At 35.5% G+C, this 27378-nt stretch overlaps 1 protein-coding gene and 1 long non-coding RNA gene across 9 annotated transcripts in view; one reads left to right on the forward strand and one right to left on the reverse strand.

The window, feature by feature from the left end:
* The window catches only part of LOC309659031, a 157816-nt gene extending 137468 nt beyond the window's left edge, over positions 1 to 20348 (forward strand). The window contains exon 2 of the long non-coding RNA XR_014262523.1: positions 18174 to 20348. This is a non-coding gene — a long non-coding RNA (uncharacterized lncRNA). The remainder of the gene's footprint in view (positions 1 to 18173) is intronic.
* Positions 1 to 27378, reverse strand: part of XRCC4 (X-ray repair cross complementing 4) — a 265655-nt gene that overhangs the window by 43335 nt on the left and 194942 nt on the right. The gene's annotated exons all lie outside the window — the stretch shown is intronic.

A 27378-nucleotide genomic window follows, 5' to 3' on the forward strand; every position in this document is an offset into this window, starting at 1 on the left:
TCTGATTAACTTTACCCATTAAGTTATTCTACTTATACCTTTAGTATAAATCTTGTTAAATTTTAGCTTATGAATTTGAATGATTGTTTCCAATATTTGAAAGGCTAGGTGTTTGCATAATACCTCTTGCTTAAAAGAACTAAACATGCTGGAGTGTGAGTGTGTGCGTGTGTGTGTGTGTGTGTGTGTGTATACATATATACATATATATATATTTTTTCTTAATAGCATTGAAGAGCTGATAAAGTACTAGGGAAATTATTAGAATAAAATCTAAGGGAAGGCAGGACCCTAGAGGGTTAAAATGCACTAAAGCCTTTTTTTGCCTGAGGACATTTACTGGAACTTTGTGACCTTAAGCTGCAGTTTTCACACAGTTGCAGGGCACAGGGGTACAGAGACAAAGCTTAGGGCTTGCCCAAAGAGGAGACCCTCCCCCATAGAAGTGGGTCACCCGAGATTCATTTAGTAACCACAAACTTACCCTTGGGTATATTTGCAGCTCAAATTAATGTGACTTGGGTAGTTTAAAAAACAAACAAACAGAACAAAACCCTCAATGGTGAATGTGTTAGCTGGATTGTGGTAATTCTTTCACAATATATACATATCATCATGTTGTACACTTTAAATACATTACACTTTCATTTGTCAATTATACCTCAATAAAACTGAAAAATAAACAAACAAACAAGAACACCTCAAACCAGGTAGTTTAAAGTAGTTGAAGACCATTAGTGCTCCTTTGTGGCAGAAGCAATGACAAAAATTTTTCAGAGAGAACACCTTTATACTAGGTCTCAAAGAATTCCTACAAGTAATTTTCTAAGAAAAAATGAGTATCACACAGTAAAAAATTACTTCACTCATAAAGAAACAACACTTATGAACAAGAACAGTAGAAACAAGAACAACAGAAACTGGTTGCAAAGATTTCAAATATTCGAACTAACAGACAGCAATAAAATAACAATGTTTACTAAATTTCAAGAAATAAAAGATACTCTTAAGAATAGTAACAGGAAACTATAAACAATGATAAAGCATATTTGAAAGAGAACCACATACAATTTCTAGAAATAAAAAGTATAATACCTGAAATTCAAAATTCAATGGTCAGGCTTAACAGAGATTAGGCTTTCAGATATGAAGAGAGAATTAGTAACCTGAAACATGACTAGAAGGAATTATGCAGAATTCAGCATAGGAAGTCAAAGAAAGGTTAAGAGACATAGAAAATAGAGTAAGCTGGCCTTACCTAAGAGTAATTTGAGTTCCAAAAGAAAGGGACAGAGAGAATAAGACAGAAGAGATATTTGAAGAAATAATGACTGAGAAGTTTTTGGAACCAATGAAAGTGACCAATCATTCTCCTTAAAAATCACAAATCACAAGCAAAATAACCAAAAAGAAATTCACACTTGGATGTACCAGAGTGAAACTTCAGAACACCAAAGACAAAGAGGTAATCTTAAAAGCAGGCAGTGAGAAAAGGCAGATTACCTCCCAAAGAGTGATTATGTTAGCAAATGTTCAATTTCCCATGAAATTAAATCTTTAGCATGTTGAAAGAAAATAACTGCTAACCCAAATTCTAGCTCCAGTAGAATTTTCACAAGAGCAAAAGTCAAAGACATTTTTCAACCCACTAAAAATTGAGAAAGTTTGCCTCTAGTAGAGTTTCATTAAAGGCAATTCTGAAGAATGTATTTCAGATAATTGGAAAATAATCCCAGATAGTAGTTCTAAAATGCAAGCAGTTCTAAATCCAAGAAGGAAAATAAGAACAGTGACAGTTATAAATTTGTAGATAAATTTAAATGAGCACTGGCTATATATATGAAATAATAATAAGAATGTCTTTTTTTTTTTAATTTAAAATTTAACTATCCTCAAATACATTAAAATAACATATAACTTTGTGGGATTTGGGTATTAAAGGAATTTAAAGGAATTAAAGTTTAAAGGAATTAAAGTGTTCCAAATATTGCGTTCTCTGATGGGAGCAAAAGGGTACGTGATTGACTTCTACACTTTCATAAGTTAAGAAAACATGTTGGAATTGTAGAGTAGCCACTAAAAGAAGAGAAACAGTATATTTACTCCAAAACAGTAAAAAGACAAAAGTTGAAAGACAAAAACTATCAGATGAGATTAAAAAAACAAAACAAAACAAAAACAAACAAACAAAAAATGCAGTTAAATGCAGTATACAAGAGAGATTTCCAAAATGTAAGGATATCTAAAGGTAGAAAGTAACAAAGATGGAAAAACATATATACCAGGTAAGTGCTAACAAGACGAAAACTCATGTGGTTACATTAATATCTTTTATTGAGATAAACAGCATTACTAGAAATAATGAGAGTGATTTTATAATAATTTAAAGATTCCAGTTTTCAGGAAGATAAAACTATTTTATCTAATAACATAGCCTCAGGTTAACAACTACAATAAGATACAGACAAGCTTATTATGGTAGTGAAAGATTTTAACACATCTCTTTTCATAGAATAACCAGAGGAAAATGGACGTGGATATAGATTTTAATAAGAAGATTAACAAATTTGACCCACTGAACATATATAGAACACTTCACCCAACAAATGAAGACATATTCTCTTCTAGCACATATAGAACATTTATGGTGTCTAAGAAAATTTTCAACAAACTTCAAAGGACTGAATTCATATAACATGTAACCTAAACTCTGTCACTTATTAGCTTTGTGACATTGCTGAAGTTCTTTAGCCTTTCTGAGCTTCAGTCTCCTAACTTCAAAATGGGGTAACAATGGTATACCTCAGCTGTGTAACCAGAAACAGAAAGAGATGATGCACTGACGGGTCCTACACGCAATGAGAGATGGTTTGGATTTTAAAATAATGAATCTAAACAAGGAATGGCATGATTAGATATGTTTTAGAAAGATCATTTTGGCAGCAAGATGGAGAATGGCTCAGAGAAAGGGAAAACTAGAAGCAGGGTGATGTGTTCGGAAAAATTATAATACATCAGATGAGAAATAATGAGGGCTTGAAGAGCGTGTGAAAGGACATATCTTCACAGATATTTATCTTCCTATTTACAATTTCAGGGCCAAAGAGAACTAACAGAAACTAGGTCTACTAAATGTATAGCTATTACTTTAAAATTCTTTGGTGAATGACTGAAAATGTTAAAGCACATAATTTTTTCATTCATTAAAAAGAGAGAATCTAAGACGCAATCTTTAAGGCAAATATCTCTATGACCTACACGGAAAAGAAACTGAGCTATGCTATATTTTATTTGTGTGTGTATATACATATATTATATAGATAACAGATATAGATTTCTTTTTTAAGTAAGTCTATTTTTAAAGTAGTCTCTGATCTCACTCTTTAAAATCGTCTAAAGTTTAATAATCCTCACTGTTAGGTATTTCTTCACAGCCAATCCCCCAAAGCAAAAACACTGCATATTTCTGTTACCTGCTATTAACAGATACTTAAAATACTTGCATATTAGTGTATTCACTAAATAATCTTAGAAAACTCAAGAGAAAATATTTCTATGCACAGATTTTTGAGGCCATTCAGTTCGTTAACACAAATGAAGCGAATATTAAAGAAAACTATTTTCTTTATAATTTTCATTTACTTGGAATTTGGCTAACATATGAAAGTATATGTAATTTAAATTTGAGTAAGTGAAGTTAAAATTAGTCTGAATAATATGTCTGTGTAGCATAAGCATTCTATATGGAAGAGGTCCCTCCCTAACTTAGTTTTGCTTTTGTTTTTTTTTATCATGGACTCAAAGGCCATAAGTGGTAGGAAGCAAGATTTAAATTTAGGGGGAATAACACTTGGCTAGTGTAAATGATAGTGCTGATAAGGACAGCTATTGCAGAGAATGCCATGGTGGCATATCCTTGCTAAAAGAGTTCTCATTTCTCATAGTACCAAATTAATTTTCATCTGCATGTCCTATACAAGAGTGTCATAAAAGAAAATGAGATTCATTTGAAATGAAAGGGTGTGCTGAAATAAAGTGTCAGAATAAGATGGATGGAACAGGCAAAGAGGTAGGTGTGATTCCAAGCGATTTTACACATTGTTTCTGCCAATCATTTTGGAACTCTTTCAAACGTTACATCAAATAAAGTCAATCTCAAGAGAGATTTGTAATTTATATAATTTATACTTTGGCAAAAAGCAATGCTAAATATCACTGCTGCTGCTATCTGGAAAGAAGAGCAGAGGAGGAAAAGGAGATCAAGGTCATGCTTATTTGCTACTTCTCTCTTATCTTCCACTGCAGAGCATCAAACTGTATCTTGAATCTGACAATACATCACCCCTTTCATCTTTCATCTGGATTAGAGCAGCCTTTTAACTGGTCTTCCAGAGTTCCACTTGGGACCACTTTCAATCAATCTACCATAGAGCAGAAAAAGTGATCTCACAATGTAAATCAAATAACAAAATTCACTGTTTAAAACCCTGCAAGTTTCCCAAAGCACAAAGAATAAAATCCAACCTCCCTTACTTTGGGCTCTAAGCTCTGCATGATCTGGCCTGCCTACCTCTCCGTGTGTGTGTGTGTGTCTGTGTGTGTGTGTGTGTGTGTGTTAACCTCCTGTGTATGTTATTACCCAACCGTGCCGAGTTTCTATCCACCTTAGAACATTTGCATATACCCTTCCTTCTTCACAGAATACCTCACTTCTAAAAGCCTATTCTTTCTGTTTACATGAAGCTTAAATATTACCTGCCTCGAGTCTTTCCTGACCACGTATCTCAGCTCCCTGTTTTTAGCATACATCATAGTGTATGATTAGTTTTTATATTTGTCAACTTTTTACAAAGTTACTTTCCTAACATGGAAGCTCTATGATGACAGAGTGGTGTGTGTCTTTTCTAATGGCATCTTTTTATGTACAATTTTTTATTACAGAAATGTAAGGTAGATTATTCTATAATAATCTTACATTATTCTAATGTAAAGCACATCATTGTTTCTTTTACTTTGAAATAATAGCACAGTTTATTAAAAAGTGTGTTCCATACTAATACATGATGTTTGACGAAAAACTGGTCCTAGGTCAAACAATTCTTTGCAAGTGCTACAAACTATATGTTCTTCTTGAGGGTCCCTGATGCACATTAGGATACTGAAAGCTTCGAGAAGTAAAGGAATACTTTTAGTTTTACTCAATCCACTGATTACTGTATTTGTAGATTCTGCAAATTCCTTCTTCATTTTCTTACTTAGTAGCATTTATTAACCTCTTGAGGTATTAGTGTTCAACATAAGAAACTTTGAGAAATGATCCTATAGAGTTCTAGGGAAGAACAGTTTGCTCATTGTCTTTTCTATTTACCTACCTAAATGTATTCAAGGATTTCATCACAGCACCAAATGGTTCTCCCCAAAACCCTCCTATTCTACAAAAATGTCTTTAAATGTCCTAAAAATGCCTTTAAAAGTTCTAAAACAATGTCAAGAGGTGGAAGAAAAGCATGATCACTAAAGCTAAGTAAATTTATATGAACTAGTAATAAATCACTAATAATTTACGCATACCTAAAATTCAGGCCTACATTCAGATTTTCCATTTTGTGTTTTATTTTTGAAACATGGTCCTTTAACCATAATTATGCTAGTTTTATTGTTATTGTTCTTCTTATTATTTTATTTGTTTTGTTTGTTTGTTTTTTTTCTTGTGATCTCATAAGGCAACCAGAAGTCCTCTCAATCAATTCCTACAAAGCTATTCAGGTAGAATTTGCTGCTAATGGTAATCTCTTGGTATGGTTTTTATAGACCACACATATTCTTTGAAGTAATGTAAGTATTACTTGGATGTCCACTGCTCCTAAAACATTTTTGTTTAGCCAGTTCACTAGAAGTTTCACTGATAGTCATAAATACTTGGAGTACATGACTTTTTATAGCATAATATAGTGAAGATAAATTTCCATTGGTGAAGCTATTTTTTTACTCCTTGAACTATTTTGGTTCAAAACACCAAAAACTTAAACCTTGAATTCAATTATACTGAATCTTTGTTCCTGTTGTTCCCATTATCTTTTGATTATTTCTTTGGCACAAAATACTATTTGAGTAGAAAAAAATCTCTAAGTTTCGTCTCTGTAGTTAGGAACTTTTGTAGATATACATGCCATTGGTTAAGCACAAGTATGTCTGTTAGCCTACCAACAGATGGTGTAAATAGTTAGTCATGGTCATTTTCTTTTTGTCATATTTTATTCTTTAGTCCACAGAGTGTTTAAAGTATTATTTATACCTATTTATGATAAAAAGAGAAAAAGACAAGAGTTAAACATCTTTGACCGTTTTGGAAAAGAGATATAAAGAGTTAAAGTTAGATATTAATGACGTTATTAATATCTACAATTTTATAAATGAAACCAACTTTAAAATATCTATACGTTGGTTGCTTTTATAGTGTTAATTTAAGAGAAACTTTTGTAACCTACTCTGTTCAAAATTGCTTCTGTAGTTATAAATTCTTGTATATTCTAACCTTTTTCTTAGGTAATCTGATGTAAAATCACATTCATTCACTCATTTATTAATTCAAGAAATATCTCATGTTTGTCTAACACTCAAAGTACAAGTATCTTGCTAAGTGCAATGGAATACAGAAGGTGCCAGGGCACTACCTCAGCATTCAAGCAGCTTAAAAACCTAGTATGGAGGTAATTCACATACATAAATACTAGGCAAAATGGATTAAAAATTAGATGATGTACTTAATAGCCTACAAGCTCAAAGAGGAAAGACTGTACTCAGGATTTCCAGGAAAGTCTGGTAGAAGAGGTGACTTTTAAAGGCTAGGACTATAAAAGAAGTAGGAAATAAGAATTTTCAAGCAGAGAGTTTAGGCAAAACAAAACCATATAAGTGAAGGGATGAGAAATATTTGCAGAATTTCAGTAAGTCTGATTTGAGAACAGTAACTGATAAATAAAGCATAGGGTAGTATTAGGAGATAAGACTGTGGAGGTTTGGTCATGAAAAAGGACATCATTTTCTTTGGGAGAGGAGGGAAGAAGCGATGGTGATATATAAGACGAGTATGACTGGTGACAAATAATAAGGAGTGGAGAACATCTTCTACTGGGTCTATGACTAGAGACAAAGTCGCTGGTGTGGTGGGAATGTATCCATGGAAAGAACAGCTTAGTCAGATGACAAAAATGGAGATCCATATCTTTATTTACATTTTAAATTATAACTGTTAAATAAAATTACATTGAGCAAGAAATGGGCCAATAATAAATCTCACTATTATTTCTATTGTTTATGACAATAGGAACTAATTCTAGTTCCTATATATACTATATACTGAGTTTAAAAAGATCACTTTATCCTGTCACTAAATCTACAATAAAATAAAGACTCAAGTTCCTCTCTTTACTAGTGAACTAAGAAAAATCCAAAATATATTTTTTGTCAGCTGGTCTAGAAAATAAACAAAAGACACACATTTGATGAAATTGTGAATTTATGAAAAAATAATTTCATTAATATGCGATTGATCAAACAACTAAACCAAAAAAAAAAGGTGGGGGGGAGGAAAGAATGAATTGCCGGTCCATTCAGTTCACTGGGATGTTAACTAGCCTGTAAGTATGAGAATAAAGAAAGAGTCCTGCTGTGTTCAACTTGCAGAACTGTAAATTATTTTATCTACAAAAATAAATCATTTCATTAATTTTGGAAATATGGTACAATTCAAAATTTCATTTATATGAAATAAAATAATGCCACTTCATTACCATAAGGCAAACAGTGGGAAAGTCAAATGTATATTTAAAGATTTACTTCAAATTAGATACTAGAGCTTAAGTTTGTGGGTAATGAATACCACAAAACACTCTGAATTCTTCAGCAGAAAAACATTTAGTCAATCCCAATTATTCTGGAGGATACTTACTAGAATTAGTAATAATTGTAAACAGAAAGTGCTCTCTGCAAGTGTTTTCCAAAATCCCATGAGACACTCCAGTAAAAGGTGTTTTAAATTCAAACACATTTGGGAAATGTTGATTCAATAAAGCTAACATGTAAACGTTCACTGTGAATCTCAGGGAAGGGCTATAGCCTGCAAAGTTTCCCCAAAGCAATTGGCTAGGGAACCTCTTATTTGCCGGACAGTTCCTTTTTACTATTTCAAGGAACAAACTCTGAGATGCTGCTTTATGAAAAATGATGGGATTCAGTTTTCCCTACAAACTTTGGTAGTTTTGCTTCACCTTTCTTTATGTCTTATTCACAGAATGTCCTCAAGTCCCACATCTTGCCCTACACCTCAAATATATATAAATACACTCACATACACACAATATATATGTCACATTTATACAAATACAAAATTTTAAATATGTATGTATCTTTCATATCTACCTACCTATCAAAATTTACCCTCTCTGAGCAATGCCCCAGGATCCAGTTGTTTTCTCCTTCCCTTTCTTCCAAATCAAAAGTCTTAACACATGGTGTCTCCAAATCAGGTATCACAGAAAAGCACCTAATAAATTTAAATGATTTGGCAGATAAAGTTGGTAATAATCAGGTGTACAGAAATTTTAAAAGCATAGGGCTATCTGTCTTAACCTAAAGAAATAAACCATAAACAGTAAATGAAGTTTGAAGGTGGATTAAGTCAGATGGAAGATGTTCTATTCTGCTGATCCAACAACTATTCTACATAAGCATCTATCCACCTTGTTTACGTGTAAGTCCAGTAACAAATTTTTATCCAAGGAAAGCATTGCTATTATTCTTTGGGAAAAGTATTTAAATTTTTCATTGTTCTTCTTCTACCCTTCCCAACACGAAAGAAGAAAACAGAGAAAGAAACAGAAAATAGAGAAAGAAAGAAATAAAGAAAGAAAATTCAGGCAAATTTTATAGGAAAATGACAAAACTTTTTTTATACATATTTTATAAATTTTATAATTGCATAATCCTAGTGTGAACTGTGACGTAGAATTACATAATTTATGAGCTGAAACTACTCTAATGACCTGATCCAATAGTCTCACTTATGTATGAAATTTTAAAAGGAAGGAGAGGTGATAAATGAACTCAAAGTCACACAAGCACGTGGCCTAACCAGAGCTTAAAACCCAAATCTTTCAACTCTTTGTCCCCTAGGCTTTCCAATTCACCAGAGTGCCTCCCACATTTTTGTTTTGTTTTGCTTTTGAAAATCTTCACACATTGCAGAAACATAAGATATAGTAATACATTTTGTGCTTGTATTCTACATACTTACATGTCTAAATATTAAAAGTTACCAGCAATATTTATTTTATTTCCTTTCTGAATTTATTCATATTCATCTGCTGATTTTGAAGTCTTGACAACACATGCATAACCTACCTAAGCTGAATGAACATAAAACATGACAAAGTAATGATTTTTGTGAGTGTACATTTCTCCTTCAAAAGTGATACTATTATTGGGACTTCCCTGGTGGTCCAGTGGTAAAGAATCCATCTTCCAGTGCAGGGGACGTGGGTTCGATCCCTGGTTGGGGAACTAGGATCCCACATGCTGCAGGGCAGCTAGGCCCGCATGCCACAACTGCTGAGCTTGCATGCCACAACAGGAGAGCCTGCGTACCGCAAACTACAGAGCCCGTGTGCTCTGGAGCCTGCGTGCCACAACTAGAGAGAGAAAACCCACATGCTACAACTAGAGAGTAACCTGCACATCACAATGAAGAGCCCGTGTGCCGCAACAAAAGATCCCGCGTGCCGCAGCAAAGATCACGGGTGCTGCAGCTAAGACCCAACACAACCCCCACCCCCAAAAAGTGATACTGTTATTATCATGCCTAAAGAAAAGCACATCTTTACCGGCCAATATTCACAAGGGGTGGTAATTTTGTAGCATTCTACAAATCTCTGAATAGTGACTATTGACAAAAGGATAAAAATTCAATTTATTTAGATTAGAGAAAAGAAAACTGTAGAGAACTTAGACTTCTTTGTATTAATTTAGAAAATCCCTGAGCTCTCTAAATTACTACATGAGCTCTTAAACAAGAAGTCACAAATAATGAAAAATTTCCTTTTATGCAAATAATAAGGTGAAACAAGATTGTTCCCAACTATTTTTCAGTCAAGAAACTGCTAGCTTGAGCCTTAATAATGTGCTTTTTAAGTGTCCAAGTAATGAAGATTTATTTTTAGCAGAGAATCCTTATAAATCACATGGTACAGAATATAATCAGAGTACTTGAAATGTAGTTATCATGCAATAAGTATTCATAAAATGAATGAAATACAGATAGACATTTAAGTTTTGACTTTCTTGAACAGAATTAATAAAAGTATCCACTTTGTATATCATTCTATATAATGTATACATAATCACATTTTTATAATTTCTCAATTGTTAAAAACTGAATTTAGTCAAGAATATTTCAGTTCTCTGTTTTGGATTAAGTAAATTTAATGTATTACATAAGGGAGATGTCCAGTTTCATTTCTGATATGTAAAGATCTTGGAAGTCATCACTCCTATCCTTACAAATAAAGCTGAACAAACTGAACATCAGTTTGTTGGACCAATCAGATAATTGAGATTGGAGAGCAAACCACCACCTCAAAATCTGGAGAGATAGGTTAATCCAGATTATCAAGGCTGAGATCTGTTTCCCTGGAGTTGAGGACCCGGGAGCCATAAATTGGTTAAACGGCAATGCATTTCTGGAGGCTGAATGTAGACTAGCTGGAGATTAAGAAACTCCTGGGGGGGAGTGGGGGGTGGGCACAGTTTTGGGGAATCCCCACCCTTTCCTGGATTTTGCCTCCAGGAATCCCATCAGGTTCTCATAGTGAAGATCCAAGAAAGATCCCCTCCTGATTCTAGCAGGTGGGAGGGAATGAGTCATCTTTGTGAAATATGCCCAGACTCTCTGTAACAAAGGCCTACTCTCCAGGGAAAAAGACTTGATCTGAGTTTCTTCCCACATGGGGTAAGGATATTTCTCATGCTCCAGCCTCCCTCCCTTTCTTATTTCACTTAAGAGGAGAGGGGGAAAAAGAGCTGTAACACCAGATAAGCACTTGTGAAACTCACAGCCCCAAGACACAGGCCTGCTAAAAGACTGATATTTAATCATAAAAAGGTAGAATGCCTTTCTCCTACACCATACCATCACACCAATAGGGTTTCAGTAAAACACAGTTGATTAGAGTTGAAAGAGCTGGAAGATGCAGACTCTCTTTGAGGAGAAGTATTCAGGGAAGTCCAAAGATAAGAGGAGAGACAAAAACAAGGGCACCGGGGGAATCTGAAGCTTCTGACAATAAACATTAGATACAGCACAACTCCTAGCACAGTAACATAAATCCTCACATCAAAGTCCTCTTCAGCTCCTATTACTCAATACATGTCCAGCTTTCAACAAAAAATTACACGGCATGATAGACAGCAAGAAAAAAAAAACAGTGTTAAGAGGAAAAGCAAGCATTAGAACCTGACTGAGACATGGAATAGATGTTGGAATCATCACACAGAGAATTTAAAATAATTACAATGAATATGTTAAGGGTGCTAATGGAAAAAGTAGACAATTTGCAAGAACAGATGAACAATGTAAGCAGAGAGATGAAGACTCTAAGAAAAAAATCAAAATGAAATGCTAGAAATCAAAAGCACTATAATAGAAATGAAGAATATATTTGATGGGCTCATCAACAGACTGCACACAGCCAAGGGAAAAAAAATCAGTGAGCTTGAAAACAGGTAAACAGAAAGTACCAAAACTGAAATACAAAACATTAAAAGAATGAAAAATGACAGGATATCCAAAAACTATGGGACGATTTCAAAAAGTATAACATATGAATAATTGGAATACACAAGAAGAAAGAAGAGGAAGCAGAGTAGAAGAAATATCTGAAGTACTAATGTCTGAGAATTTTTCAAAATTAAAGACAGAAAACAAGCCACATATCCAGGAAGGTCAGAAAATACCAAACTAGACAAACAACAGAAAAAAAAAATAAAACAAAAAACATACACCTAGGCATATCATATTCAAATTGCAGAAAACTAAAGACAAAGAAAAAATCTTGAAAGAGGCAAGAACAGGTAAGATATCTTACCTAGAGAGGAACAAGTAAAGAATTACAGTGGACTTGTCATCAGAAACCATGCAAACAAAAAGAAAGTGGAGTGAAATATTTAAAGTGTTGAAGAAAAAGCCCAAAAACCTAAAAGTCTGTATCTAGTGAAATTATCCTTCAAAATCAGAGAAATAATGCTTTTCTCAGAAAACCAAAAAAAGATATAATAGACAACAAAACATAATAATCCTAAGTGTGTATGCAACTAATAACAGGGTCAAAATACAAGAAGCAAAACTGATAGACCTAAAAGGTATAACAGACAAATCCACTATTAGAGTTGGAGATTCAATACCCTTATTTGAGTAATTGACAGATCAAGCAGGCAGAAAATCAGTAAGGGTACAGTGGGCCTGAATAGCATTATCAATCACCTTGATTTAAATGACATTTATAGAATCCTTCATCCAACAACAGCAGGATACACACTCTTCTCAAGCTCACAAGTAACATTCACAAAGATGGACCATCCACTGGGCTATAAAACATAGCCTAACACATTTAAAAGAACAGAAATCATACAAAGTATGTTCTTAAACCATAATGGAAATAAACTGGAAACCAGTAACAGAAACGTTACAGCTGGAAAATTCCAAAGTATTTGGAGGTTAAACAACATATTTCTAATTACTTTCAAACAACATACTTCTAAACACATGGGTCAAATAAAAAATCTCAAGAGAAATTTTAAAACTTTGAAGTAAATGAAAAGGAAAATACAACTTATTAAAATTTGTGGGACGGATGAAAAGCAGTACTTAGAGGGAAATTTATAGCTTTGAATGCATATATTTGAAAAGAAGAAAGATCTAAAATCAATAACCTAAGCTTCCATTTGAGGAGACAGAAGAGTAATTTAAGCTTAAAGCAACCAGAAGAAAAGAAACAGTAAATATTAGAGCAAAAAACAATGAAATTGGAAACAAAATAGCAATAGAGAAAAATCAATTAAACCAAAAGCTGTTTCATGAAAGGATGAATAAAAATTATTACATTAGACAATGTATATGGAAGTACCTTGTAAACTGTAAATATTTTATATAATACTGAATTTATTCATTAATTTAAAATATGTTCAAATAAGAAAATCAAACATTTGGGGGAGGACTGAACATAGTACAGATGGTGAAAACACGGACAGCAACCCACAGTCTTTTGCATAATTTATGGATGAGATATATCACAAGGATTTTATGATTAGATTCTAGATACCTGTCTGCACTTCCATCCTGAATCATCTATAAGGTTAGCAAAGAAAACTATTTGCATTACAAAATGGTGTTGTAAATTGTCAGGCTGAAATAATCAAACATCAACATTAACAAAATTTAACTCAGCTTTATTTTTCAACCCTTTGGATTAACTTTTGCAGAATAAGGTCTAGAGAGCTGTGCTACCTTCTCCCTGTTGCCCTGGGATGTTGAGTTGTACACTGTTTGAAAACAGATTTTCTTGTCAGATGGATAAGCTTCTGCCAATAATTTTGCACTGAAGATTTTTCTTTTTCTTCCTCATACTGTCCCTGAAACCTTATGAATGGACCAAATACCAAATCCACTGACAGATCTAGTATGTATGCCTTTCATTTCCAATTGCCTATCTAAGAATATGTTGACTAGAACTGTGTGTGTATACATACATATATTATGTATATACACACACAATGCACATATATACATATACGTATGTGTGTATATATGTATGAATGAAAGCATATATGTGTATGTATATGTGTACATACACACACACACACACACCCCTCTCCTGTTGGTTCTGTTTCTCTGGAGAACCTTGACTGACACAAAATTTTCTATTTGTTCATTTCTGCCTTAGGCTTCCCAGTGACACTGATGCAATGCTTAGGTCTTTGACATTTAGGACCAAGAAGATGGCTCATGTTACTGGAATAATGATGTTCAATAACTTTTTATTTTCATCTGATCTAAGCAGCAATGGGAAAATACGTTTTTCACATGATAAAAGTCCCAAACAACGAATTCTGTTCTTAATTCCATCTTTACTACCAATTAAGAAATTTTTAAGGAAGCCTTTTTATAAGGGCTTCAAGATACACACTACACATTAGTATGTATTTTCAATCTAGCTAAGAATAATAAAAACTTTCACCAAAACCTTGCAATGTTTTATGATCACAAATTTTTACAGTATGTCAAGTGTGTTAAGTCATTATGCTACATAGCTACAAATGTTAAACAATTATTTTCAAATAAAAATTACATAACAGTAAAGAGAAACATTTATTATCATAAGATATACACTATGCTATGTGTTTTACATGGATTATCTCATTCAACATCAAAACAAGAGGAAAGAAACAAACAAAAAACCACAAGCTATGACCTCTTAATATGACCTTTAACAGAGAAGAAAAAAGTTTAGTGATATGAAGTAATTTGCCTGAGGTCAAAAAAGCTGGGAGCTCATGATTCTAAAGCCTGTGTTCTTAACTGCTATTTAACCAAGAAATGATTTTGAATGAATAGAATTCATTCCACCTTTCCAAACCAGTGACTGACTATGTGTTGACTTTGCTGTAGTTATTGAAGAACAGAGGCCAGTGGTACGCAATTCTTTTGAACAATTTCTAGGATAGGAATGTGACTAGCAGATAATCAGATTAGTATAAATATCTGAAAATAGCATTTAATATAGTCTTTGAAGCAGAAAATGCTAGGAAAAGGTAATAGCAACTATCTTTCAACAGTTTAACTCATATCTGTTTAATTTATAGCAAACACCGAAATTAACAAGAAACTGATGTGTGGCAAAAAACTGATTTTGATAGCAATATGTGTTCATTGGAACCTCACTGTTACCACTATAGAGTGAGATCTGTTATTAGGCAGGCTTATTTTGGAGTATACTATTTAGACATGGATCTATATCCTTACTTTGCCATATCCTTGGGAAAGTTCGCTTGGGAAAGCTCCCTGTATCTCAGTTTCTTCATGAGTTGAATGAGGATAACAAGACCTACCTTGCAAGACTGTTGTAAAGACTAGAGAGAATCTATGTAGTGAATGGTGAAAACTTAGTAGGTGCTAAATAAATTATGGCTGCTGTTATTATTGCTATCATTATTACTGTTATCACAAATAAATGTAGAGGGTTGCCTGTATTATAAAGAGCGGATCTTGGAGAATCACTTCAGAGAGCCACTAAGTGAGGGTGGAGACCACAGTTGGCTGCTTTGGGCATGGAATAAAGGTGACAAGCTGTCAGATGGAAAAGCACATGTGTGAGTCAGAAAGGTCAGAGAAGAACTGTAACAGGGAGCTTCTTTTAGAGATTTTAGGCATGAAGTTGATTAGCAGAGAAAGGATACTGAAGTTCACACAGACAGACCAAGTCACATTCCACTGGTCCCAAGAGTCACATTTAGGTTTCAGTCAGAGATGTGTGGTGGCTGCTAAATTATTCTAGAACCTCACCCAGCTACGGATATGCTCTTACTAACCAAGAATTAAGGGCTGGATCTGCTGGCTTTTCTAAAGGAACACATGACAAGGTCAGGGGATGTTTTACACGAATCCCTCTTCTGATTCAAGCAAACTTTGAAACAGGTAATAGCGAGCTCCTGTGAAAAGTCATGTTTTTAAGTTTTTGTAAATCAGATGCTACATCTCAGGAGGGTGGAGAGAGAGCGGAGGTAACCACAGTCCATGCCTCCGCCCCTCTGAATAAAGCCCAAAGGAATTACCCACAGGACCAGAAAAAGTTATAAAATGCAGAATTACAAGAACATACTCATGGTTCTCAGGGGGATTTACTACTTTCAATTTACCAAAGCTATTGTGATGAAACAAACATCCCCCCCTCACTTTGATTGATATTAATTTGTTGCACAATATAGCACCACAGCCAGTTTCTCTTTGCACAGTATTTCCCAAAACTATGAACAAATCAGAATGATTCTGAAAAGATACTTACTTTCCATTCCTTTGTTTTACACAGAGATTCCAAAGACAGCTTGATGACCTGTTTTTATTTACAAAACGTAGTAACTCCCCCACTTACCTCTCAATCTATCCCTTCTCTTTCCTGGGATAGTCCAATAACTCCCAGAATCCAACTCTACATTCTTTACAGTTTTTAAAAATTATTTTAAATTCTACAAGTCATACACGAATGTACTTAGACTGTACTTTAGATAAGGCTAAAATCTCCTCTGAGATACTCACCCCCGCCCCCAATTCCAACCCCCATCTGCATCAGAGGTAGCCATTATTAACAGTGTATATGTAACCTTTCAAAACCTTTATTCACCAATAGAAAATACTTGCTATTTTCTGTTCTGTTTTTTACCAATTGCCATTATAATGTATGTACAATCTTGCAACTTGCTTTTATTAAGTTGTAAGAAATTCTAGGGTACACATATTCATTTATAGAGGCTAAAAGATTAGTGGAAACAATGGTGGACACCCAGCAGGTTCTAAGAACCTGTGCACAACCATGAAATTTTGGGTACGTTACTAACTTCACTATCTTCATTTCTGAATAATCTTCCATCTCCCTCTCTTACAGGTTTTGTGTAAAAACTAAATGAAGTAATACGTGTGTGTGCTTTAAAAGCTGTACAGTTTTATATATAAATAAAATGTGATTTCTTAAATATTATCTGGAAAATAAAATCAGGTAGTGCTACTATTCTAAAACTATATACTATAGGTATTTAACTCAAAATTTTAACCAAGAAGTACCACAATATTGAAACATTTAGCTACTGACATAGCATTCCTAGCTTTGAATGCTTCATTGGAAGCATTACATCAAAGGTTTAATCATGAGAAAATAAATTTGCATGTAAGCTCAAGTTATTAAACTGTTTACAAATTTGATTCTTCATTCTGTGAGCTTCTGTGCTTGATTCCTAGAGTAAATGAACAGCAGCCCTAATGTGTTAAAAAAGTTAGAATAACTAAATCAGAAAACAGATTTGCAAAACCATGACATTTAAAAATATTTAAAAATTTATCCCAAATCTACTATTTTAGTAAAAACAACTGTGTAAATTATTTCAGTTTAAGTTACAACTCTTTTTAGCAAAATGCTCTTTATAAGATATAAGCCTGGAAGGTCTGCATTTTAAGTAAATTCAGACATTAAGATTCTTGGGGGAAATAGTTAAAAAAGAATGCACTACAAAGTCCCCCTCATTTCTAGTTTTTTTCAATAACAATCAATATCACCTTCACCTAAACTGAAAACTTCCATGTATTTGTTCTGTTTGCTTTTCATTATGAATTACTCACTTTTGGTGGGGAGGGGGGAGCTGGGGGTTCAGAGAAGGTTTTGGGGGAGTGACATGTTTTTCAACCTTTCCAATTTCCTTTATTTGAAACACTTACTTCACACTATTTCTTCAGCATCTCCAAGTTCAAAGGGTTACTTAATTTTCACTGCTTAACATTAAAACAAAAAAGAACCATGGGCTCAACATCATTAATCATTAGAGAAATGCAAAGCAAAACTACAATGAGATATCACCTCACACCTGTCAGAATGGCCATCATCAAAAAATCTTGAAACAATAAATGCTGGAGAGGGTGTGGAGAAAAGGGAACACTCTTGCACTGTTGTGGGAATGTAAATTGATACAGCCACTATGGAGAACAGTATGGAGGTTCCTTAAAAAACTAAAAATAGAACTACCATATGACCCAGCAATCCCACTACTGGGCATATACCCTGAGAAAACCAGAATTCAAAAAGAGTCATGTATGACAATGTTCATTGCAGCTCTATTTACAATAGCCAGGACATGGAAGCAATCTAAGTGTCCATCAACTGATGAATGGATAAAGAAGATGTGGCATATATATACAATGGAATATTACTCAGCCATAAAAAGAAACGAAATGGAGTTATTTGTAGTGAGGTGGATGGACCTAGAGTCTGTTATACAGAGTGAAGTAAGTCAGAAAGAGAAAAAGAAATACCGTATGCTAACACATATATATGGAATCTAAGAAAAAAAAAAAAAAAAAGAGGTCATGAAGAACCTAGAGGCAAGACGGGAATAAAGACACAGACCTACTAGAGAATGGACTTGAGGATATGGGGAGGGGGAAGGGTAAGCTGTGACAAAGTGAGAGAGTGTCATGGACATATATACACTACCAAACGTAAAATAGATAGTTAGTGGGAAGCAGCCGCATAGCACAGGGAGATCAGCTTGGTGCTTTGTGACCACCTAGAGAGGTGGGATAGGGAGGGTGGGAGGGAGGGGGAAGCAAGAGGGAAGAGATATGGGGATATATGTATATGTATAACTGATTCACTTTGTTATAAAGCAGAAACTAACACACCATTGTAAAGCAATTCTACTCCAATAAAGATGTTAAAAAAATAAAAATAAAAGAATCACAAAGGGCTCCCAGAGGGAGCTGGTTGGATTTGGAAAATGACTAAACTGGCAAACACACCTCTCAATGGGAGGTGTCACTATTGTCTCCAGCAGCCCTAGAAACGAAGTCCCAAACACATGGAGTCATTAAAAAAAAAAAAAAAAAAAAAACCATGGGAAAGTACTGACGTATATACATATATGTAAAAAATATTACACAAAGCCATAACATTTTGGGGAGGGTGTCAATGTGATCATAGCAAGATAACTCAGAGATGAGTTAAGATCCTGAAACACAACTAAGAGTGATTTCCAAGTACATTCATGTCTGAGAAGGAAGGCGGGGCAGATGGAACATGTATCTAATGTCTACCTTTTAGATGCCAAGAGTGAAGGCAAACTGTAAGAATTATTTGAGGTCTATTTAATCCAACTCTAAATTATAAATCTAAGTGAACATACACATTTAATGAATTAGTGGAATAAAGTAGATTATAAAACTCTAATTGTATAAATCAGAACAATGAGTCATATGACAGTTTTAGGACCCATTTTAATGTTTTATAGTTTGTGCCAATTTCTCTAAATAGAGAAATTCTGCCCACTGGTACTTCAAATTTTCACTCATAGGAAAAAGTAAGCAATAACACAATGACAGATGCTCAGACTAGGTACACAAAAATGAGAGAAATGAAAATTATGACTATCCATTCTACAAATTAGGTGAACAGCAGAAAAAGCACACGGAATCTCAGAAGACCACAGGCTCCCAGCCCTAGCTTCAATATACTAAAACATTTTGGATCACAGTTTCTTCAAATATAAAATGAGGGGGTTGGACTACATCTTCAATGTTCTCTACAACCTATGATATTTCATGGGAAAAATTTCATAATGGTAGTGGGTTTATAAAACCTATGATTTGAATGCCAAAAATGGTAACCTGGGAAATTTTTAATGGCTTGTGGAATATTTACTGCTGTCAACTAATTCTTCTTTTCAAAAACCACTTTTTTTGGGTCTGGCTACAGAAATAATTACATGTTATCTGTAGGCAATGTGGAAAATAGAGACAAACCCAGCCAAGAAAAAGAATGACCTATAATCACTACACAAGGATAACCTGATCTGTTAACATACCTGTTTCCATATCTATTGTTATATCAATTACTGTAATGTATTGAATCCAGTGGTTTTCAAATTTTTTTATGCACAGAATCATTTTTTTCTAAAGAAAATCTCACATGTAACCTTAATATGTACAAGAAATAAAAGTGAAAATACTCTGAAATGGTGATGAAGGGCCAGGGATTTTCTGAGGTGATTGTCAACACACTTCTATGGAGTCCTGTACTCAAAGAAGTACTGTTTTAAAACCATTGACTTAATTTCCTAATGCTGGACATTTACACTGTTTCTGTGGTTTTGTTTGTTCGTGTGTTTGTTTTTGCTTTTATAAATAACATTCAGATCTTTGTGCACAGTCATGGTTATTTCCTTAGGATAATTCCTGGAGGCTAAATTTCTGGATCAAATGGTTTTAAGGTATTCATTGTCATACCAACTTATCCTAAGGATCACCCCTTGTATAGTATAATCGTAGGGATAATAAATTTTAGCATTGGAGGAGGTTAAGGTTTTGTACGTAGTTGGTGCCGTACGTATTTGATACTATCTAACAAGGATAATCTGAGTGCGGCTTCTCAGGCTGCGAACACCAGTAGGATGATTGGTATTATGCTGGCTAAGGTAAAGTGTGAGTTTAGGATTATTAGGGTTGCCATGATGAATAGTGATAATATTATGCCTTCTAGACATAATGGTGAGGACATTAAGTGGGATCGATAGATTAGCAGCCCTACAAGGGATATTAGGAAAGCTATAATAATATTTATGTACACTAAGGACACTTGGTAGTTATGAGTTTAGTCATAATCTAATGAGTCGAAATGATTTGTTTTATTTTAAACTAAATACCATATTCAGTTCATTCTAGCCCCTTTTGAGTTCATTCATAGGCTGTGTTAATTGTCAATAATGAGATTAGAAGTAGAGCTATGGTGAGTATTGTTTTTAGATTATTTGTTTGAGTTGCCCAGGGGAGGGGCAGTAGGAGGGCAATTTCTAGGTCGAAGAGGGGGAATGTGATTGCTACTAGGAAAAATTTTATAGAAAAGGGCAGATGGGCGGATCCTATGGGGTCAAATCCACATTCATAGGGACTTGGTTTTTTTGTTTAAGTGTTTAGCTGAGGGAGTCAGAAGGCGATGAGTACGAGCAACGAGGCCAGTGCTGTATTTGTTAGTAGGGTTATTATTAAGTTTCTTATTCTTTTTCGGAGTGTACCAAAACTAACTGATTGGAATTCAGTTGTACTAATTAATACTAAAAGAATTATGAGCCTCATCAATAGATGGATACGTAAAGGAATAGTCACACACATCTACAAAATGTCAGTATCAAGCAGCGGCTTCAAAGCCGAAGTGGTGGTTGGATGTGAAGTGGAATTTTAATTGGCGCAGAAAACAGACAATAAGGAAGGTGGACCCAATGATTATATGCAGTCCATGGAACCCTGTGGCCATGAAGAAAGTTGATCCATATACTCCGTCTGAGATTGTAAGTGGAGCTTCTTAATACTCTGAGGCTTGTAGGAGTGTAAAATATACGCCCAGGGCAATTGTAATAAAGAGGGCTTGGAGTATGTGCTTGCGATTTCCTTCCGTAAGGCTGTGGTGGACTCAAGTAATAGACACGCCAGAGGCTAGTAGCACGGAAGTGTTGAGGAGCAGTACTTCTAGAGGGTTTAGAAGGCGAATGCCTGTTGGTGGCTAGCACCCGCCTAATTCAGGAGTAGGGGCGAGGCTTGAGTAATAGAAGGCTCAAAAGAAGCTGGTAAAAAAGAGGACTTCTGAGATGATAAATAAGATTATCCCATATTGAAGCCCTTTTTGGACAATTGGTGTATGGTGGCCTTGGAAAGTGCTCTCTCGAATAACATCTCGCCACCACTGATATGTTGTTAGAGTATTAGTTAGTAAGCCTAATATTAGTAGTATTATTGAGTTGAAGTGGAATCACATGATTAGGCCCGATGTTATTTGGAGGGCCGAAAGGGCTCCTGTAAGGGGTCAAGGACTGGGCTTTACTATGTGGCATGTGTGGGTCTGGTGGGTCATTATTATTGTCATGCAGATATAGGCTTACTAGGAGGGTAAACACATAGGCTTGAATTATAGCAAAGGCAAATTCGAGGCTAGTAAGTAGGGTCAGAATGATGAATGTAATAAAAGCTGTGGTAGTGTTGATGCTTATGAGTGCTAAAGTTGTCCCTCCAATTAGATGTATTAATAAATATCCTGCTGTAATATTGGCTGTTAATCGCACAGCTAGTGCTACTGGTTGGATAAACAGGCTAATAGTTTCGATAATCACTAGTATGGGGATGAGGGGGGGGGTGGGTGTGCCTTGCGGCAAGAAGTGAGCTAGAGATACTTTTGTTCTGTTATGAAAACCTGTAATCACGGTGCCGGCTCATAGGGGAACTGCTATTCCTACATTTACTCAGAGTTGCGTGGTGGGTGTAAATGAGTGGGGTAGTAGTCCTAGAAGGTTGGTTGCCCCAATAAATAAAATGAGTGATATTAGAATTAATGATCAAGCCTGTCCCTTGTGATTATGGGTGCTTATTATTTGTTTTGATGTAAGTTGGACTAGACATTGTTGAAGGGAAATTATGCGATTATTAGTCATTTTGATGTTGGAAATAAAATACTTGGAAACATAGTAATTAAAATAACTACAGGGAGGCCTATTATTGTTGGGGTTATGAAAGAGGCAAATAGATTTTCATTCATTTTGTTTCTCAAGGGGTGGACTGTTTTTGCACTTTGGTGTGTGTTGATTCTGGGTTGGGGTAATAAGTGTACTTTGAGACTTTTAGTTGAAATATAATAAACAGTGTTAGAAACATAGATGAGATGGTAATGAATCATGTTGATGTATCTAATTGTGGCATGCCATTAAGGAGAGTCTTAGCTCTTGGTCTTTAACTTAAAAGGTTAACGCTACCTAGCTTCTTAATGAGTTTATAATATTGATGCAGGTCATTTTTCGAAGTATTTTAGGGGTACTAATCCAAGGACAATTGGCATGAAGCTATGGTTTGATACACAAATCTCTGAACACTGTCCGTAATACAAACCTGGTCGTGTTGATATTAGGGTTGTTTGATTTAGGCGCCCTGGGATTGCGTCTGTTTTCAGGCTTAGGGAAGATACGGCTCATGAGTGTAATACATCTTCAGAGGAGATCAGTATTCGGATTGTTATTTCTATGGGCAACACTACTGGGTTATCTACTTCTAGCAGTTGTAACTCCCCTGGTTTTAAGTCTGATGTTGGGATTATATAGGAGTCAAAATTTAAGTCTTTGTAGTCAGTGTACTCATAATTTCAGTATCATTGGTGGCCTATAGTTTTTACAGTAAGAGATGGGTTGTTGATCTCATCTATCATGTACAGGATTCGCAACGATGGCGGGGTAATTAAAATCAAGATAATGGCTGGTAAGATGGTTCAGATGGCTTCTACTTCTTGTGTGTCTATTGTGCTGGTATGTGTTAGCTTAGTTGTTAGCATTAGTGAGACGATATAAAGAACCAGAGAGCTAATTAAGAAGACAATTATTAGTGTGTGGTTGTGAAAGTGTAGTAATTCTTCCATGATGGGTGATGTTGCATCTTGAAACCCTAGTTGGAAAGGATATGCCGTAGAGATATACAGGATTTCCACCTGTGACTTAACTTTGACAAAGTTATATAAAATTTTACTAATATCTCATTTATAGAGAAAGACATAGTGGTTATGATATTGGCTTGAAACCGATAAAAGAGGGTTCAACTCCTTCCTTTCTTGACTATTTTAGACTGACGTTAAGTTGGCTCCTCAAATGTATGATGTGGTGGAGGACATCCATTTAACCACTCTAAGTTTGTAGTAGTAAGTTCTACTGCTAGGACTTCTCGTTTGGATACGAATGCCTCTCAGATAATGAAAATTATCACCATGACAGCTGTTAATGAGATGAATGAGCCTATTGATGAGATAGTGTTTCATGTTGTATAGGCATCTGGGTAGTTGGAGTATCGTCGAGGTATGCCAGATAGACCTAAAAAATGTTGTGGGAAGAAAGTTATGTTGACACTCACAAATATGATTACAAAGTGAATTTTTGCTCATGTTGAGTTGAGTGTATATCCTAAGAATAGTGAGAATCAGTGCACAAACCCTCCTATGATAGTGAAAACAGCCCCCATTGAAAGTACACAGTGAAAATATGCGACTACATAGTAAGTATCATGAAAGACAATATCTAATGATGAGTTAGCTAGGACAATACCTGTTGGCCCACCGACTGTGAAAAAGAAGATGAAACCCAGGGCTCACATCATGGCTGGGGACCATTTAATGTTACCTCCATGGAGTGTTGTCAGTCACCTAAACACTTTCTCTCCTGTTGGGACAGCGATGATTATAGTGGCTGATGTAAACTATGCTCGTGTGTCAACATCTATACCCACTGTGAATATGTGGTGGGCTCATACAATGAACCCTAAGTATCCAATTGACATTATAGCTCATACCATACCCATTTACCTGAAAGGCTCTTTTTTTCCTGAGTAACAGGTTATAATGTGTGAAATCATTCCAAATCTGTGCAGGATTAAAATATATACTTCAGGGTGTCCAAAGAATCAAAACAGGTGTTGATATAAGATGGGATCTCCCCCTCCTGCAGGGTCAAAAAAGGTTGTGCTTAAGTTTCGGTCAATTAGCAGTATAGTGATTCCGGCTGCTAGTACAGGTAAGGATAATAGAAGTAATACTGCTGTGATTAATACTGATCATACAAATAATGGTGTTTGATATTGGGTTATACCGGGTGGCTTTATACTAATAATAGTGGTGATAAAATTGATAGCCCCTAGAACTGAGGACACACCAGCTAAATGTAGGGAAAAAATAGTAAGGTCAACTGAAGCTCCTGCGTGTGCTAAATTTCCAGCCAAGGGTGGATATACGGTTCAGCCTGTACCTGCACTGGCTTCAACTATTGACAATGCCAGCAACAATAAGAAAGAAGGAGGGAGTAGTCAAAAACTCATGTTATTCATATGGGGGAAAGCCATACCAGGTGCTCCAATTATTAGAGGCGTAGCCAGTTTCTGAAGCCACCGATCATAATGGGTATGACCATAAAGAAAATTATTACAAATGCATGGGCTGTTACTACCACATTATAAATTTGGTCGTCTCCGATCAGTGTTCCAGGCTGACCTAATTCAGCACGAATTAGTAGGCTCAGGCCGGTACCTACTATTCCAGCTCAGGCACCAAATAGCAAATATAAAGTACCAATGTCTTTGTGGTTGGTTGAGAATAATCAGCGGTTTTTGAACATCGGTAAAATGGCCAAGTAGGCATTAGACTGTAAATCTAAAGACAGAGGTGAAGTCCTCTTTTTGCCAAGCCCTGTGGTAAATTGTTCATATTGAATTGCAAATTCGAAGAAGCAGCTTCAACCCTGCAGGGGCTTCTCCCGCTGTTTTTTTCCTGCTGCGGGAGAAGTAGATTGAAGCCAGTTGACTAGGGTATTTAGCTGTTAACTAAAAATTCTTGGGAGATGTATCCCTCCAATCTAGCGAGGATTAGCTTCATTAAAGTGTTTGATTTGCATTCAATTGATGTAGGATATAGTCTTGCAATCCTTATTAGGCAGGAATTAAGTAAATTATACTTGCTTAGGGTTTTGAAGGCTCTTGGTCTGGTTTAACCTAAATTCCTATTCCAACACTGATAGTATTGGTGTGAGGGGCAGAAGTATTGTGGATATTACGATCATAGTTGGTAGGAGGATTATTTGTTTTGTAGAGTCAAACTGTCATTTTATTTTCACGTTTTTTATGGAGGGGAACGTGGTCAGCACTGTGGAGTATGTGAGTCGCATGTAGAAGTACAGGTTAAGTAGTGCTGTGATGGCTATAAGTGTGGGTAAAATAATATTATTGTTTTTTGTTATTACTTGAATAATTATTCATTTAGGCACGAATTCTGTCAGTGGTGGGAGTCCCCCTATTGATAGGAGAGTGCCTAGGGTAAGGGTTGTGATAACAGGTGTTTTGTTTCATGTGTGTGACAGTGACAATGTAGTAGTGGCCGAGCTGTGAATAAATAATATGAATATAGTTAGGGTTATTATAGTGTAGATTACTAGGTTTAGAGTTGTTATAGTTGGGTTGTATAGTAAGACGGCTGTTATTCAACCTATGTGGGCGATTGATGAGTAAGCCATGATTTTTCGGAGTTGGGTTTGATTTAATCCACCTCACCCTCCGATTAGAATGGACAGTATGGATAGGGATAGTATTAGGTTTAGGTTGATTGATGGTGAGATTTGCTAAAGGATTGATAGAGGCGCAAGTTTTGGTCATGTCAATAGGATTAGGCCTGCCATTAATGGGATGCCTTGTGTTACCTCGGGCACTCAAAAGTGAAAAGGGGATAGTCCTAGTTTTATGGCCAGGGCTACTGTTACTACTGTTGATGCTGTTGGGTTGAATATTTTTGTAATAGTTCATTGGCCGGAATATAGTAAGTTAATGATGACTGCTATTATAAGTAGCATGGATGTGGTAGCTTGTGTTAAGAAATACTTAGTGGAGGCTTCGATGGCTTGTGGGTTAAAGTTTTTTTTATTATAATGGGGATAATGGCTAGTATATTTATTTCGATCCAATTCAGGCTAGCAATACACCCAAACCAGTTGACACCAGCAGGAGGTACCCATTTTCTGTCCTGCTTTTAACGGTAACTAACCCATGTGTAACATTTGAATTAGATTCTATTTCTCTCTGACACATTTCCGCTTCTTCCCTGTCTCTTCCTCATGATGCCAAACAGGTTGCTATTAAGGTTAAATAAGTGCCCTCTTCGAAGCACCAATAATTCGTTTTTGTTAAATGCCACCAGATGCCCATGGATTAGTCTTTTGCTTTCTTTGGACAATGATTAGTCAAGCAGTCAGCTTCTATATAGGAATGACCAACCAAAGCATAGAGTCCCCTTTGGAGGGGAATATCTTTGTTACTTGGTGCCTTAGGGCACAACATGCCTTACTTTAAGTCTTATTTGTTATATCTAAGCTTTGGTTAAAATCTATTCAAAGCAGCCTCTGACCCCAGATTTCCAAAAATGAACAGTATAAAGCAGATTTTCAAATAAGAAGAGGCCTTGGAGATTGTCTATGTTCTTCATTTTATAGATGATGATACTAAGGCCCACAGTGGCTTCCTAGAGCCCAAATTATGACACAAAGACAAATTATGCATTATCTCTGTCCCCAGGGAGTTGACCGCCTAGCGGGAATACCAACAACACTATCCTGTGTGCTAGATGCTATGGGAGAATAAGGTAACGCAGGTACCTCAGAAGGATAGGTTGGAAGACTTTTCTGAAGAAGGCAACAGTTTTACTGTACTTTGAAGGAAGTGAATGGGCCAGTGAGATAAAGAAATGGAAAGGCAGTAGGGCCTTCTAGGCAAGGGTAAGCATAAAACTTTGGAAGAACTGGGAATAATTCAGTACTCTAAAGGATAAACCTTAAAAAGTGGCTGGAGAGGAGGACACTAGGGGGTTAAAATTTGAATGCACACAAGTTACATAAACGGGTGAAACTTCATGGATGAGGTCTGTGGTAAATTAATGTCCTCTCTAAAGAGCAAATGTCAGTATAGCCAATTGTCACCATGTGAGGGGATGATCTTATAATCTGAAGAGAAGCCAGAAA

Source organism: Balaenoptera physalus (assembly GCF_965194825.1).
Source record: "Balaenoptera physalus genome assembly, chromosome: 3".
Classification (NCBI taxonomy): domain Eukaryota; kingdom Metazoa; phylum Chordata; class Mammalia; order Artiodactyla; family Balaenopteridae; genus Balaenoptera; species Balaenoptera physalus.